The following is a 15,680-nucleotide window of genomic DNA, read 5'->3' as shown; positions in this document are numbered from 1 at the left end:
AATTTCTGTTTTTGTTCGAGAACTCCAACATTTACAGTTCTTTGCTTTATTAAATAAACATGTGTGAACCAAGCAATACTCACTACTTTGGATATGAGAAAGTTTCAGATAACGTCTGTGATAAAAATGGAGGGGGATGATTGACCTCCAAGGAGGGCACTCACCTGGCAATGCATTGGAAATGCACATTGGAGGGACATCGTTAGTCAGTGCAGCATAGTATATCTTATTGTAAGGACTACCGTGTGTTTGATCTGCAGCCACGTGGTAAGTGCTAATTTTTTTTTACTCATTCACAGAATATGGGTATCTCTGGCTAGGTAGCACTTATTGCCCATCCCTAACTGCCCAGAGGACAATAAAGTGTCAACCACGTTGTTGGGGTCTGGAGTCACATATAAGTTAGATCAGATAAGGATGGCAGTTTCCTTTCCTGAAGAACATTAGTGAATCTTTCATATTTTTATTCGGGGCCATAACGAAATGGTGTGCATACAAACGTGCGTTATTCTTAGATAGCGGAAAAAAAAGGCGAGGCATCGGCCAAGCCTTCGGCATCTCGAGTGTAGCACGCAGGACAAGTTGTCATGTCTCCAGTGTCCAGCACAGATAAACTGCACCTTTAACAGAGTGAGCGGGCACACGGCTAAATCAGACCCGTTCAGACTGTGCAGAACACCCCGGCCATCTATGAAAACAAAACAACATTGTCGGTAAAATCTGAGCTCACATTTTGGCCGGCTGACTGCGAGCATCGCTGCACGTTGACGGATATCGAAAAACTCTCTCAGCATTTCCCCGTCTGTCTCTGTCTCCGGTGCTTATGCTTGTCAAGAGCTTCTGCAAACAAGAATCACACTCCCCCATCTCACCTCCCGCTTTCGAACCGGCCACAACCAAATCCCAAATCGTTCTGATTCCCAAATCCCAGTGCGTTTTGCACTGTCCATTTTTCTTTTGCCGGCTGAAACAGGGTTCTGTTAACACTCAGCTACAAACAATTGCGACATCTCGCTTCTGGAGTTTAGGGCGAATGAAGCGAGGTTGGGGCGTAAGAATGTCACTTGTGGTGGGGCAGTGGTACTGAGATGCTGCTGAGTTTCTGCGGCAATCTTTGTTTTATTTTGTTTCTGAATCGACAGACCCGGGTTCAGGTTCCACCTTGCTTTAGAAGTGTGTCATAAACATCTCGGAACAGATTGAGTAATAATAGGGGATTGAAGTCACACCTATCCGGGTAGGATAGGATCTGAACAAGTTTGCTTTAAAAAAAATTAACCAATGTGGGGAAGTTCAGTAGTCTCTGGCTCATCATGAACAGTGGAAGGCAACTTGGGATTCCCTCCCCGCTGAGATATAAATTAATCCCACCTCTCGCCACCCACTCACTGTTTTGCAATACTAGTTATTAAACTTGATACAAAAATAAAGTCTCTTGTAAAACAGCTGGACCACTGAGAGTGCAACTGGTCACACTTTAGCAAAACAGCCAGCAACTCATTTGGTATAAAACAAACAAAAAACCTGAAGAGATACAAAGTCGGTTTCACTTCCTAAACAGTTCCCTCATGGAACGACAGAGGGATCAGTTCTGTTCAGGATAGTGTTTGCTGGTGAATTATTAAAAATTAGTTCTTTCTTTAAGAGAGACAGAAAAACAAATCAACTTCCTTGCAAATTGCTCAATAATCTCAGCCGCAGTGCGCAGGCGTTCACAATATAACGCCAGCGAAATTGAAGTGGCAGTGGCCGGCTAACGCGCACACTGGGAGAGAGTGAGTTTGAGAGAACGGGTCCAAGCTATCATTGGTATTCCGTCCTCCCATTCACCCACGTGAAGTTAAGACGGGGACTGACTGAGGCAAACGCAGCGCTGCAGAGCTCGCAGGCTGCAAGCAGGGAAGGGGAGAGTGAGAAAGGGAAGGGAAGGGAGACAGAGAGGGGGAGGAGGCTGTGTGTGTGTGTACGGTTGGCAGGTAACAGCCACATTGACTCTCACTGCAGCGCTCCCGGGAGGGAGCAGAGGAAGAAGGGAGAGAGTCAGTGACAGCTCGATCATTCCTCCTCCTGTTTCTCACTTCCCTCATGCGGTGGAACGATGCCATGGAGCTCGGGATGAGCTTGGATTGGGATGCAGTGACCGCTGCGATCTGCTGCTTATGATGCCCGGGAGAGGCAGCGAACAACCTTGAAAACAGGCTACTTCGGAGATTCAGGCAGCCAGTCCCCGAACTTCGCAAATCCGCCACCTCCTTTATCATTAGATCCAACGTTTTGTTTTATTTTGAGTGTGAAGTGGCAGAGAGAGAAGGCAACTATCGGTTTGGAGGTTTTCTGGTATTTGACATCAGGATGATTCAATCGCTGGTAAGTTGATGACTTTCCCTACCGTTACTAATCAGCGAGTGAGTGTAAATTTGAATCATCATTTGGAGAGGTTTTTGGAAAGTGAATCAAAGCTGAGCCCTCTGCGCGATGTTTATATATGTGTAGCACTACACTGTAGCGACTGACACATGTCCTTGTATGTTAGTCTTAGAGACGAAAATTGTATTGAGTGTGTTAATTCAGAGGTGCGTGCTGCGAAAAAAAAGTAAACTTATTTTTTTGAGCTGGGTGGTCTTGTATTTACTGTTTTAAAAGCTCCAGGTTCCATGTTAAAATGAACCGTCCGCTCTTGGGCTTCCTCCAGTCGTATGTGGATCAGTTCTACTTTGGACACAGCACTTCCGCGCCCGCTGGTGAGGTCAGGCTGGCTAACCAGCTGGGTCCAGAGGAGAGCGAGAGAGAGAAAAATAAAAGCATAATACTGAAAAGAAATAACTGCGGGATGTATTTGCTTGTTTGGAGTTTCTGTCTATTGCATTGAGATAGCTGCAGGGTATTTTTTGGGCCTTCTTTATATTTTAGCAAATTGCTGGTGAGTGCAACTCCAGGTTTACTGTCAGCAGCATTCATTTCCTCGTCTGAAGGTTCCTAAAGCCACGAGGTCGACAGCGCGGTATCTTTTTTGTTTTATTTTTTATTGGGGTTGGAGGAAAGTAGGGCTTGGGATATGAGTCGTACAAAGCCTGCTGTCTCCTGTGGTCGGTGACTCCCTACACCCCGCCCCGCACACAAGAGAGGTGAACTCTGGCTCCCAGAGACGGGTAGCTGTCTGCCTCGGCGGTGCTGAAGCGTCAGACAGAGCTTGGCAGTCCCTAGCGGTGAACGTACAGCAACTCGCCCGAGCGTGGCCCCAGACCTGGTCAGACTGGGGACATTTGAGCGGCTGTCTTTTCAGATTGGCCCTCTCCACAAAGCGTAGTCCCATCTCCGTAAGTGTCTGCCTGTTTACAAGCATTGCCACTGTACAGAGAGCTGCCCGGGCTATTCACAGAATGCTGTCTGTTCAGCCCATTTTGCCTGATGTCAGTTCTTCGGAAGAGCTGCGCAATTAATCCCACCTGCCCATTCCTGCAAGCATTTATCCAGCTCTCTTTTTGACTGTTGCTATGGAATCTGCCTTCAAACCTCTCCATTCAGGCATTTCCGAATCACAAGGACTCCCTGTGTACTTTCTCAGTTCATCTGAGAATCTTTTAGGCAATTGCCTCACGTCTCTCTCCTCTGGTTGCATTGTATGGAATTGAGATCGAAAGCAATATTTCGATTGTGGTTAGCTGTGTGCCGAATTTCATAATTGTAAATATATCCTTTTTTTTGTCGTCGTTGTGCTAAATTAACAGGGATGAACTGAGACTGAGTCCCTGCTACCTGCATGAATTTGGAATATTAACTAGCTGTATGATCTGACCAGATTATGATTATATCAGGGTTTTTCTTCTTAGCTTCAGAATCTGCTTAGCAGAGAACATTTTCTAACTTGTGGTGTTGATAGCTGCAACTATCATTCGAAAATGTACGTGCTGGATAGGGTATAACACATGATGTTATATTGAAGAAGCAACAAACGTTAAAGAAGAGTTTGCCTGGTTTTGTGATTGGGAGATTATGTTAGCTTTATAATGAGCTATCCAATTAAGACTGGATTCAGTGGGAGAAGCATAGTTTTTAGTTTTGTTAATTTCTTGAGATGTGGCTTAAGATATATATTTTTCATCATCATTGCGCACCAAGTCATTCGTTGCCTGAGGAACCCTAGGATGTTTTAACATGCTGAGACACAATTATGGTGATATCGACAAAACCTTCCACTGTTGTATTACATTCTTTAATATGAAATGACATAACCTATTAGTTCTTTCCAATTCTCATGAGTTTTCTTCAAGGTATAATATTTAAAAGAATACATTTTAATGATGTGAACATAATTGCCTTAAACAAATTAAATTCGAAATTTGAGCTGGTGTGGAATATGAGGCAGTTGTTCTTTGTGAATGTGGTATGTACCCATCATTTTTGTCCCATTTATGCATCAACTAATTGACTAAATTCAAATTGTCCAATCAAAGACTGCATAAAAATGAGCAGAAAATATTTAAATAACTTTTTGTTTTAATAATTGTTTAAGTATACATAATTTTCTTGACTTATTATTTGCAAGCATTTTCAGTACATCCTTAGTAGCACTTCAGGATTTGTGCTTTTCCCCATTGCTAAGTAACTATACTTTTAGTCCAAAATTTTGATAACACCATCAGTGGACAATGCCAACCATAGATTTGTTTGGAATTCAGCCACCTCTCCAGTGAACTGCTAGTAAGTTAATAGTCTTGATCTTGTAACACAAAAATAAAAGTGCATCATTTTAAAGTTATGGTAAACACAACTCTCCAATAGCGATTTTGTGCCTCAATGACTGAAATATTGTCAAACCAGACAGTAGCAAAGCAATTTGAAGGTTAGGTAACTCCCTTATAATTTGAGATTAGGGTTTCTTCCTAGGAATCACACTGCTTGGTACTGTTCTGCAGTTACATAATAATAATGACTTTGAATCTTGAATCAATGTAGTTTTAATCACTATTTTAACCAGCATTTCTTTATTTAAATTGTGATTGGAAAATATATTATGTGCTGTATTTCAGCAAACATTGGCGTCTAATTTGGTCAATAGGACTGAAAGCCTGTGTTGCAGAACTTGCCAAATTCCAAGCTAAGCTGCTTCTGTACAGCTGCTAGACTGGTGCCTACCCAGCAATGTGGCAATTTTCCATGTATGTCTAGTCCACCAAAATGCCAGACAAATATAAAATGGCCAATTACTATCCCACCCACTTCATCTCAATCATCAGAAAAGTGATGGAAGTTGTCATTAAGTGTTATCAATCTGTAGTTGCACAGAAATAATGTGGCCACTGAATTCACAGTTTCTTTTCAACCAAGTCCCTAAGCTCCTGGATTCCTCATATCCTTTGTCTCAACATTCTGAAGAGGGGAGTGAATGTGTGTACATTTGACATCAATGCAATATCTGATTTCAGTGTGACATTAAGGAACTGGCAGAATTGGAAGCAGGGAGAAAGCTATCTAGCAATTAGAGACATATCTAACGTCAAGGAAGATGGTTGTAGAAGGTCAATCCTCAGGATAGTCATCTAGGCCTAATTATCTTTTGCTTTTTTCCTTCCATCATTCAGTAATTGGTGGTTGCACAAATTCAGTTCCATTCACAACTCCTCAAACACTTCAGCATTCTGTGCAACATGTAGATGATAACTTTCAGGCCTTGAGCGATCGGTGGCCAAGTATCAGACAATTCCAATCTCCAACAAGAAACAACCTTGCACCCTCCAACAACGCCCCCCCCCCACCCCTACCCCAGAACATTCTATGGTATTACCATTCAAGAATCTCAACACCAACCAACACAAAGCAGATCACTTGATTGGCGTTCCACTTATGAATTTAAATATTCAATCCTTTCACCGCTAAAACAGAGTGACAGCAATGTGTAAGATTTATAACTTGTGCAGTAACACCCACTAAGGAATTTTTGACAGCACCATCCAGATATGTGACCTGTTCCACCATGTCTTGTACAGATAGAATCACCTGCAAGTTCCTGCTCCAACTCATGCACCATCCTGACTTTGAACTATATTGCCATAGCTTCCCTGTCAGAAGATTAAAACCCTGGAGCATTTTCTCCAGCAGCACTGTGTGTGTACTTGCTCTAGATGGACTGCAGCAGTTCAAGAAGGCAACTCAAAACTCCTTTCACAAGGGTAATTAGAAAAAGACAATACATTATGATAAAGTCTGCAATACCATATCCCATCAAAGAATAAAAACAAAAGGTTGAGAGAAGCCATTTGAACTTGGTGATTTTTACCATTTAAAATGAAAGAATAGATTTTAGCTTCCTCATCCTATTCATTTATGACTCAATACATAATTATACACTTCAACTCAAAATGGGACATGATTAATTGAGCTCTGAGTAAGTTACACTGAACCACTGTGTATTTTTAAATGTTGTCATTGTGTCTGTTTTGTGTCAGCATAATTGCCAATGGAATATCATAAATGCCTAAGTTTTTAATTATTTTTGGTATAATATTCAAAACATTTTAAAAGCTGAACAATTTTTGTCTTGTAGAGATTTAATTAGATTGAATAAAACCTAAAATTGAATTTCATCAATCTAATAGCTATTTAGTTGTAAGAGAAGGATGAATGTATTATATTTCATTTGAAAACCAACAATTTTTTTTGGATTTCATTTCATTCAACCTATGAGTTGGAAAGTTTCTATTTTTCAGTTTCACCAGTTACTTGGATTCGTAATGGATGGTTATTTATTGTGTTGGCTCACTTGCCGAGCTGGTTTGTTGTTCCGTGGACGTTTCATTACCCTGCTGGTAACATCATTAGTGCAGCTTCCAATCAAGCATTGGCGAATTTTCCCACCAGGTATTTAAACTCTGGTGTCCATTGAGCTGGATTACCTCACTTCTGGTTTCCTGTTGCAATGGAGTGTATATGGGGTCGATCTTTGTGTTTGTTGATGGCTTTCTTCATTGAGTACCAGGCCTCCAGGAACTCTCGTGCTTGCCTCTCCTTTGCTTGGTGATGTTCCTGTCCCAGAGTTTAAATAACAGGTGGGAAAACACAATGGTGCTTCATTGGAGGCTGCGTTGATGATGTTACCCATGATTATGAAAAGTCTGCGGAACAACGAATCAGCTCGGCGAGCCAACCAACCGCAACATCCACAATCTGAGTTACAAACCCACTCTAAAACCTTAGGGATGGTCATTTAATTATTTGATATAAGATCACGAGGATCCATAGTATGGGTGGTAACAACAAGTCTGTCTGAAGTCAAAGGTGTCACAATGAGATCTATCAATGAGTACAATAATTTAGCACATAGAACGTCCTGTCGTTTTGACTCACTGTCAGAAGGGCCTGAAAAGCTGTGGGTTGCCACTCTTTGTAATATCTATTGAGCAGCTTGGGGCAAAATTCCTGACCCAGTTGTATTCAAATTGTCCAGGGGTGGTTTTGAAATGTACAAAAAAGTGGACTGTATATGTTCATTTGTTATACAATTACATTTACAGTTCACTCATTGTTTCGTGCACAGTGTGGGTGTAAATGAATGTTAGAACATTTCTGAAACATTTGCAGACCATGCAAATAAGAGTGGATCAACAGAAATAGGAAAAAAAAGTTGTAACAGCGTGTGAATTTTAGGTAATATTCTTGGATACTATCCAGTGTAAGATTTTGTTTTATTTTTGTGCTTTATAGAAACATTGGAAGAATCACAGGAACAGAAGAATGCTATTTATGCCTTTTACTTCATTCATTCATCTATTTAATAAGACCTTGTTTGACTTGTGACCTAACATCACAATGTTACTGTGATATCCATTCATGACTTTGGTAACAGGAACAACAACATTCTCACATTGAGCTAACATTGTACAACCTGAGCAAATGTTTTGTAACTTCACTGATGAAAAATTTGCTTTCAATTTTTAAACTGTGCCCCCTAGCCCTGACACCCATTCAACAGAAATAGTGAGATAGCAAGAACTGCACATGCTGGAGTCAGAGATAACAAAGTGTGGAGCTAGAGGAACACAGCAGGCGAGGCAGCATCAGAGGAACGGGAAAGTGGATGTTTTGGGTCAGGACCCTTCTTCAGAAATGTAGTTCCCATTGTGGCCTCCTCTACATTGGGGAAACCAAGTGGAGGTCTGGGGACTGCTTTGCGGAACACGTACCCTTGGTTTGCACGAAACAACTGCACCTTCCAGTCGCAAACCATTTCAACTCCCTTTTCCATTCCTCAGACAACACGTTCATCTTAGAGCTCCTGCAGTGTCACAATGATGCCACCTGAAGGTGCAGGAACAGCACCTCATATTTTGCTTGGGAACCCCGCAGCCCAATGGTATCAATTGGACTTCACAAGCTTCAAAATCTCCCCTCCCACTTCCACATCCCAAAACCAGCCCAGCTTGTCCCCGTCTCCCTAACCTGACCTTCCTCCCACCTATCCCCTTCTACCACCTCAAGCCCCACTCCCAGCTCCTACCTACTAGCCTCATCCAGCCGCCTTGACCAGTCCGTCCTCCCTGGGCTGACCTATCCCCTCCCCAACTCCCCACCAACACTCACCTTTACTGGCTCCATCCCCGCCTCTGTGACTTGTCTGTCTCCTCTCCACCTATCTTCTCCTCTATCCATCTTCAATCCACTTCTGTCTCTCTCTCCCTATTTATTTCAGAACTCCCTTCCCCTCCCCCATTTTTTGAAGAAGAGTCTAGGCCTGAAACATCAGCTTTCCTGCTCCTCTGATGCTGCTCTGCCTGCTGTGTTCATCCAGCTCTACACCTTGTTATTATAAATAGAATGATTAGCTTTATTTTAAAGTGATTGATGTATATGAATAGGCAAGTTTTACCAAATGTATACAAGACACTAATTAGAACACACCTAGAATACTGTGAACAATTTTGGTTTCCTTATATGAAGGAAGCTATATAGGCATTGGAGGCAGTCCAGGGAATATGAATGGGAGGTTGATTAATTTGGTCTTGTATTCACAGGAGTCTAGAAGACGGATGGATGTCCTTATTGAAAAATATATAATTCTTAGACAGCTTTGAGGGTAGATGTAGGGAAGTTGCTTCCTGTATATGGGATTGCCAAAGACCAAATGGGGGAAATCTCTGATTAAGGGATCACCCATTTAGCATAGAGATGAGGAGATATTATTTTTGTCTCAGAAGTGGTGAATCTATGAAATTCTTTATGACCAAGGACATGCTTGAATGCCCTGGGGAAGGTGGTGTTAGGTGGCCGTCTTGAAAATCTGCTGTCCGAATGGTTTTGGTGCAACAGTGCTGTCAGGAATGGAGTTCCTGGATTTTGACCAGTCGCAATGAAGGAATTATGATATAGTTCAAAATTAGGATAATGTATAGAAAGGAGGGGATCTTGCCCTGTTGGTAGTATCCCTTACACTTACTGCCCTTGTACTTCCAGGTGGTTGATGTTGTGGGTTTGGAATGTGCTTTTGAAGGAAACTCAGTCAGTTATTGCATTAGTGATAATGGGAACTGCAGATGCTGGAGAATCCAAGATAACAAAGTGTGGAGCTGGATGAACACAGCAGGCTGAGCAGCATCTCAGGAGCACAAAAGCTGATGTTTCAGGCCTAGACCCTTCATCAGAGAGGGGGATGGGGAGAGGGAACTGGAATAAATAGGGAGAGAGGGGGAGGCGGACCGAAGATAGAGAGAAAAGAAGATAGGTAGAGAGGAGAGTATAGGTGGGGAGGTAGGGAGGGGATAGGTCAGCCCAGGGAAGATGGACAGGTCAAGGAGGCGGGATGAGGTGGTAGGTAGGAAATGGAGGTGCGGCTTGAGGTGGGAGGAAGGGATGGGTGAGAGGAAGAACAAGTTAGGGAAGCAGAGACAGGCTGGGCTGGTTTTGTGATGCAGTGGGGGGAGGGGAAGAACTGGGCTGGTTTTGGGGTGCAGTGGTGGTAGGGGAGTTGTTGAAGCAGAACAGCAACTCATATTCCGCTTGGGAACCCTGCAGCCCAATGGTATTAATGTGGACTTCACAAGCTTCAAAATCTCCCCTTCCCCCCACTGCATCCCAAAACCAGCCCAGCCTGTCTCTGCTTCCCTAACCTGTTCTTCCTCTCACTTCAAGCCGCACCTCCGTTTTCTACTACCACCTCATCCCGCCTCCTTGACCTGTCCATCTCCCCTGGACTGACCTATCCCCTCCCTACCTCCTTACCTATACTCTCCTCTCTATCTATGTTCTTTTCTCTCTATCTTCGGTCCGCCTCCCCGTCTCTCCCTATTTATTCCAGAACCGTCTCTCCATCCCCCTCTCTGGTGAAGGGTCTAGGCCCGAAACATCAGCTTTTGTGCGCCTGAGATGCTGCTTGGCCTGCTGTGTTCATCCTGCTCCACATTTTGTTATCAGTTACTGCATTGAATCTTTCGGATGGTATACTCTCCTGTCGCTGAAAGTTGGTTGTGGAGGAAGGGAATGCTGAAAGTCTTAAATGGGGTAGCAGTCAAATGAGTTACTTTGTTCTGGATGATGTCAAGCTTCTTGAGTGTCGTTGAAGCCATCCCCATCCAGGCATGTGAATAGTATTCCATCATCCACCTGACTTTGGAGAATCATAGTTTCATAATTTCTAGCTGTGATCTGTTCTTATAGGTATTGTACTTTTACTATTGTTTTTGTTCAGTTTCTGATCTATGGTAACCTCCAGGATTTTGTAAACAAGGGAGTCTGCAATTGTCATGCCATTGAATGTCAAGAGACAGTGTTCAGATTCTGTCCTATTTTCTGTTGTTTTTCATCTCTGTACAAATGTACAATGTTAACCTTGTCATGTATTTTCATGGTGCACAGCTCTATTTCACCTCTACCTCTCTTAATTTCTTGCTGTAACTAAGTAATCAGACTGCTTATTTGATTTCCTCTATTTAAATATTGGCAAGTCTGAACTCATTGCTTTTGGTGCCTACTTCAAACTCTGTTCTCTCATTGTTGACTCCATCTCTCATTGGCAACAGTGAGATGTTGTACTATACTGTTGCAAACATGATGCGATATTTCACCCTAAATTGAAATTCTAACTGTCTTTTTGACGTTAAAATCAAGAGGTTCTAGGGAAGAAACAGACCCCTCTACCCATATTCTTGCTGGCTCTATGGTAGAACCAACTCAATTGGTTTTATTCTTCTCCCCTTTACCTATTGCCCTAATTCTACTATTTTCTTTTTCTGGTTAGATAACCATTTAATTCAATTTTGAATCTTCTAATTGAACTTATTTTCACTGCATACTCAGTGTCTCCAAGATTCTGACCACTCACTCAATGAAAATGTTTTTCCTCATGTCACTGTTACTTCTTTTACCAATCATCTGAAGTCATTATCCTTTGACTTTGATCCTTCTACCAATGGGACCTTTTTTGTCTCCCTGTCTACCTGCCTATCTCCCTGCATGGATGCCTCATGATTTTATCTGCCTCTTTTCAATCTTCTTTCAACCTTCTCTTCTCTAAGGAGAACAACGCTATCATTTCCACAGAGCTGAGTTATTCCAGCAGCAAAACCATCTCGCAACCTTTCCTTTACTCTTTTCAATGCCTTCACCGTTTCCCACTTGACGGCAAACCAGTATTTATAAATACTCACCATAACATCCTTATTTTCATACTCTTTGTATCCAAAGCCCAGGATCCCAAGTGCCTCATAATCTACCTTCTCCACCAGCTACCAGTAATCTGTCTTAAGATAAAGAACAAGAATGCTGAAGATCTGAAGCCAAAAAAAAACAGAAATTACAGGAGAAACTCAGCAGGTCTGGCAGCATCTGTGGAAAGAAAGCAGAGTTAACGTTCCAAGTCCAGTGACCCTTCTTCACTGCTTTCTCTCCACAAATGTTGCTAGACCTGCTGAATTTCTTCAGCAATTTGTTTATGTTTCTGTCATTTGAATTTTTTTTAACAAAATGCCAAGCTGTCTCTGCTCCTGTACCCCATTTAGAATTATATCCTTTAATGTACCATCTATGATCACCACTGCAAATCACTCCACTCTCTTCCTGCCTGAACGTATCTTTCTGAAGTCCTCACTTATGCATTAATTATCTCTAAACTTCAGCATTCCAATGCACACCCAGCTGGTCTCACACGTTCAACGTTCTATAAATTTATGGTCATCTAAAATTCAGCACCAAATCTAGTTCAACCATCCTCCAAGTACTCAGTGACTTACACTGTCTGCTGGTCAAGCAACACCTTGTTTTTTTTTCATATATTTTATCCTTTAAAAATCTCTCCACGCACCCTATTTATCTCTATAATTACTTTCAACTCCTCCACCCTCTGTGGTCACTGGCCTCATCAAATTTTGGCCTCTTGAACATCTCTGGTTTGAATGGTGGCACCACTTCCCTTGCACTTATCCTCTAAGTGACTCAAGACCCACAGCAACCTCATTGACAATTAACTGCCCTCCGTTTATGGGAAGCCAGGGATAGGAAACAAATGCTGTCTTTCCTAGCAACACCCACATCCCATTCAAGAATAGCAAAAACTAGAATGAATAAAAAAAAGGTGGTTGTCCCTTTAGTTGCTTCAGCCGTAAGCTCCAGAATTCCCTCCCTCAGTGTCTCTGTACTGTACTTTCTCCTCCTTTAAGATCCTTCTTTAACCAACTTGCTCTAGGTTTATCTGACCTAATATTTTCTTACATGGCTTGATGTCGTCTTTGGTTTTAAATTCTTTAGAATGTTTTGAGAAACTTTCCAATGTAAAGGCTGCTTTCTATGAACGTATAAGTTGTTGTTAATCGTAAGCTTGAATAAGTTGCACAATTTTCCAATCTAAACCAATGGTTTTAATAACAAGGAGATGTTGTTAGATATGGTTACGATAGCTCCAATATTCTCAGCTAATTGCCTTAAGATGATGATTTGGAAGCAAAAGTTATTAATAGCAATCCCTATGATCTGCATGTTGCTTTAACAAAAGTATAGAATTATACATTTATTTTAATAATTAGACAAATGCTTATTAAACTGCATTTACAAAAGAGTGACACAAATGTTAGTTGGATGGCCTCCAGTGCCTCATAGCATCCAAAATGCTGGTAACTTGGTTATTTCAGTCATAGAAGCTCAGAATGTGACACTGCAGAAACATCAAGATCCGAATGTGTTTTAGCAATCTCTGCTTTCAGAAGTTAAAATAATGCCTACCAGCCGAAGACATGAAAATAAATGCTGACCCAGACCATCTTTTCCCTGGCTGGCTGGACACCAGCTGTATTCACAGAAATATGTGTGTGACCTTGCAGAAGTCCCAAAAAATGTTGACTCTGCAGGAATTGCCCTCAAGTTTAACCTTGTGAAGGAGCAATTCCCCTTCTCCCTGTGACTCTGCCTGAATTTTCCTGAACCTGAGTTATAATCAAAGATTCAGAGAGATCATAGAATCCGTACAGTTTGGAAGTAGGCCATATGACCCATCAAGTCCACACCAACTCTCTAAAGCGCATTTTACCCAGACCCACACACCCACCCTATCTCTGTAACTATGCATTTCCAATGGTTAGTCCACTTATCCTGCACACCTTGAACACTACGGGCAATTTAGCATGGCCAATCCACCTAACTTGCACATCTTTGGACAGTGGGAGGAAACCGGAGCACCTGGAGGAAAGAAACACACAAAGGGGGAGAATATGCAAATTCCATAAAGGTAGTCACCTGATGGTGGCATTGAACGCAGGTCTGTGGCATTGTGAGGGAGCAATACTAACCACTAAGCCACCATGCCACCTGTAATGATTGAGTTACTTGGATAGCTGCTCAGGAAATGACAGACAGATTAAAACCACGTCTATCTCATGGGTAACTAGACAACTAAATCCCCTGACTCCCACTAACGTCCCCTGCCAAATGACCGACATTGGCAAATAAGCCTTGGATCTGCAAAGTACCTGCTGCCCAACCTCACCCTCTACTACTTGCCCAACATACAATCTTACCCACTGACTTCACCAATCCTACTCTTTTCGGCACCTGCCTCACCCACCCTGCACCCCACTTCTCCATTTACCTCTCAGAAACGTCTCAAGGTTCACTATAATGAAGCAATTTAGAAATTGAGTCATAAAATCATTGTCTTAAAGTCATACAGCACAGAAATAGATCCTTCAGTCCAACTAGTCAAAGCTGAACATATTCCCAAACTAAACTACTCCTATCTGCATGCTGCTGGCCCATATCCCTCCCAACCTTTTCTTATTTATGTACTTACCCAAATGCCTTTTAATCATTGTAGTTGTACCGTTTCTCAGGAAGTTCATTCCACAGGTGAATCATCCTTGGTGCAAAAAATTTGCGCCTCATGTCATCTTATGGGAAAGGCAACTACCATTATCCCTATCTATACCCCTCATTATTTTATCATCACCTTCTTTAGTGAGGAGAAATAATGCAAAATAACGTCCTGTGCTTTGGTAATTCTTTCTTCCCCATAGCCTCTCATTCCATTCCTCGTCCCAACCAGCACTGCACACTGCAGCATGGACTAAACCTTTTTGAGAGGAAATTTGGAGAGTGGTCCTGTTTGACAATGACTTTAAATGAGCTCTTGATGCTTGTAAAATCTAACAAGTACCTGTTATGATAGCAGAATTAACAGAAATTAATATTCTCAATGGGCACCCAAACGTGATAAGATCGGGCAAGACAATTCAACAGCTTGAGATATTACACTATTAATTACGCTATTTTTAATAATCTGAAATATTTTAAGATTAATTAATTATATGGGTCAGATCATTTCTGCAGATAGAATGAGGTCTGATGGTCCATTAAGACTTTTAACGAGAAAGATTAAATTTCTCCTAAGTAACCATGAAGGAATAAATATATAACTGATCTTACAGTGTGGCAGCCGGAAGGGGATGTTTGCAGTGTTTGTCCTTCTCTTTAGACCTCCTGTTATAAATTTACTCGGATGCTGTATTGTGGGTATGTGGCCCACGTCGAACTGTCAAAATTGGTTTGTGCTGGACATTTATTATGAAAGTTTTCTGACTGACTCTTCTTTTCACCAATATAGGCCATCTCAGTCATCTACTGGCTAGTTCTTTTATGATATTCGAGGCTAGATCGGTTTAATTCTTCGCTTAATGCAGCAAGGTCAGAAGTCACACAGCAGCAAATGGTGTGAGTGGAGTGTCATGCAGCAAGGTAGAAATTCAATTAATGTTATCCAATGTTTCAAGTACTGCATGTTCAGCATGACAGATTTATCACTCATCGTGATTTTTGTATTTTCAAATTATATTTAATGGAGATTCTTTTCTCCCAATTTTTTTACATTTGAACATTATGGACTGGGATATTGTGGCTCATGCTGTAAAAAGTGACGTGGTTTTGCGTGGGTTCCCTTCATAGTATCACCAAGGATTCCTGTGCAGGCTGAGATCAGCAGCTCCCAGATTGGAAAAGTGGTTTAAAAAAAAATTCGAGGTTAAATGGTTAATTTCTTGTCAGGCCAATGTTAGAAAGAGAGTGCCTGACGCTGACCGGAAGATTTGGATCAATGTGATGCAGTTAGCAAATCAGAAATGTCCATTCCATCCATATTTTCAGCATTTTGTTTCTATTGTTTAATGCGTAGCCATTGAAAATAAAAGACTGACTTAGTGTTGAGATTACAA

At 41.7% G+C, this 15,680-nt stretch overlaps 1 protein-coding gene across 7 annotated transcripts in view; it reads left to right on the top strand.

The window, feature by feature from the left end:
• Window positions 1–200: 200 nt before the first annotated feature.
• LOC125459529 (leucine-rich repeat-containing protein 4C-like) overlaps window positions 201–15,680 on the top strand; it is a 966,049-nt gene continuing 950,569 nt past the window's right edge. For 3 of the 7 annotated variants that reach the window (XM_059652144.1, XM_059652141.1, XM_059652142.1), the window contains exons 1-2: window positions 1,739–2,367; window positions 15,077–15,207. The gene's annotated coding sequence lies outside the window, so the exon portion shown is untranslated. Of the gene's footprint in view, window positions 268–1,738; window positions 2,368–15,076; window positions 15,208–15,680 lie in introns of those variants that run through there. The other 4 variants (XM_048546069.2, XM_048546067.2, XM_048546065.2 and 1 more) reach the window with 2 other exon arrangements.

This window comes from Stegostoma tigrinum, chromosome 17, assembly GCF_030684315.1.
Source record: "Stegostoma tigrinum isolate sSteTig4 chromosome 17, sSteTig4.hap1, whole genome shotgun sequence".
Classification (NCBI taxonomy): domain Eukaryota; kingdom Metazoa; phylum Chordata; class Chondrichthyes; order Orectolobiformes; family Stegostomatidae; genus Stegostoma; species Stegostoma tigrinum.
The sequence above is the reverse complement of the archived record's forward strand: the minus strand, read 5'-3'. Positions and strand labels throughout refer to the sequence as shown.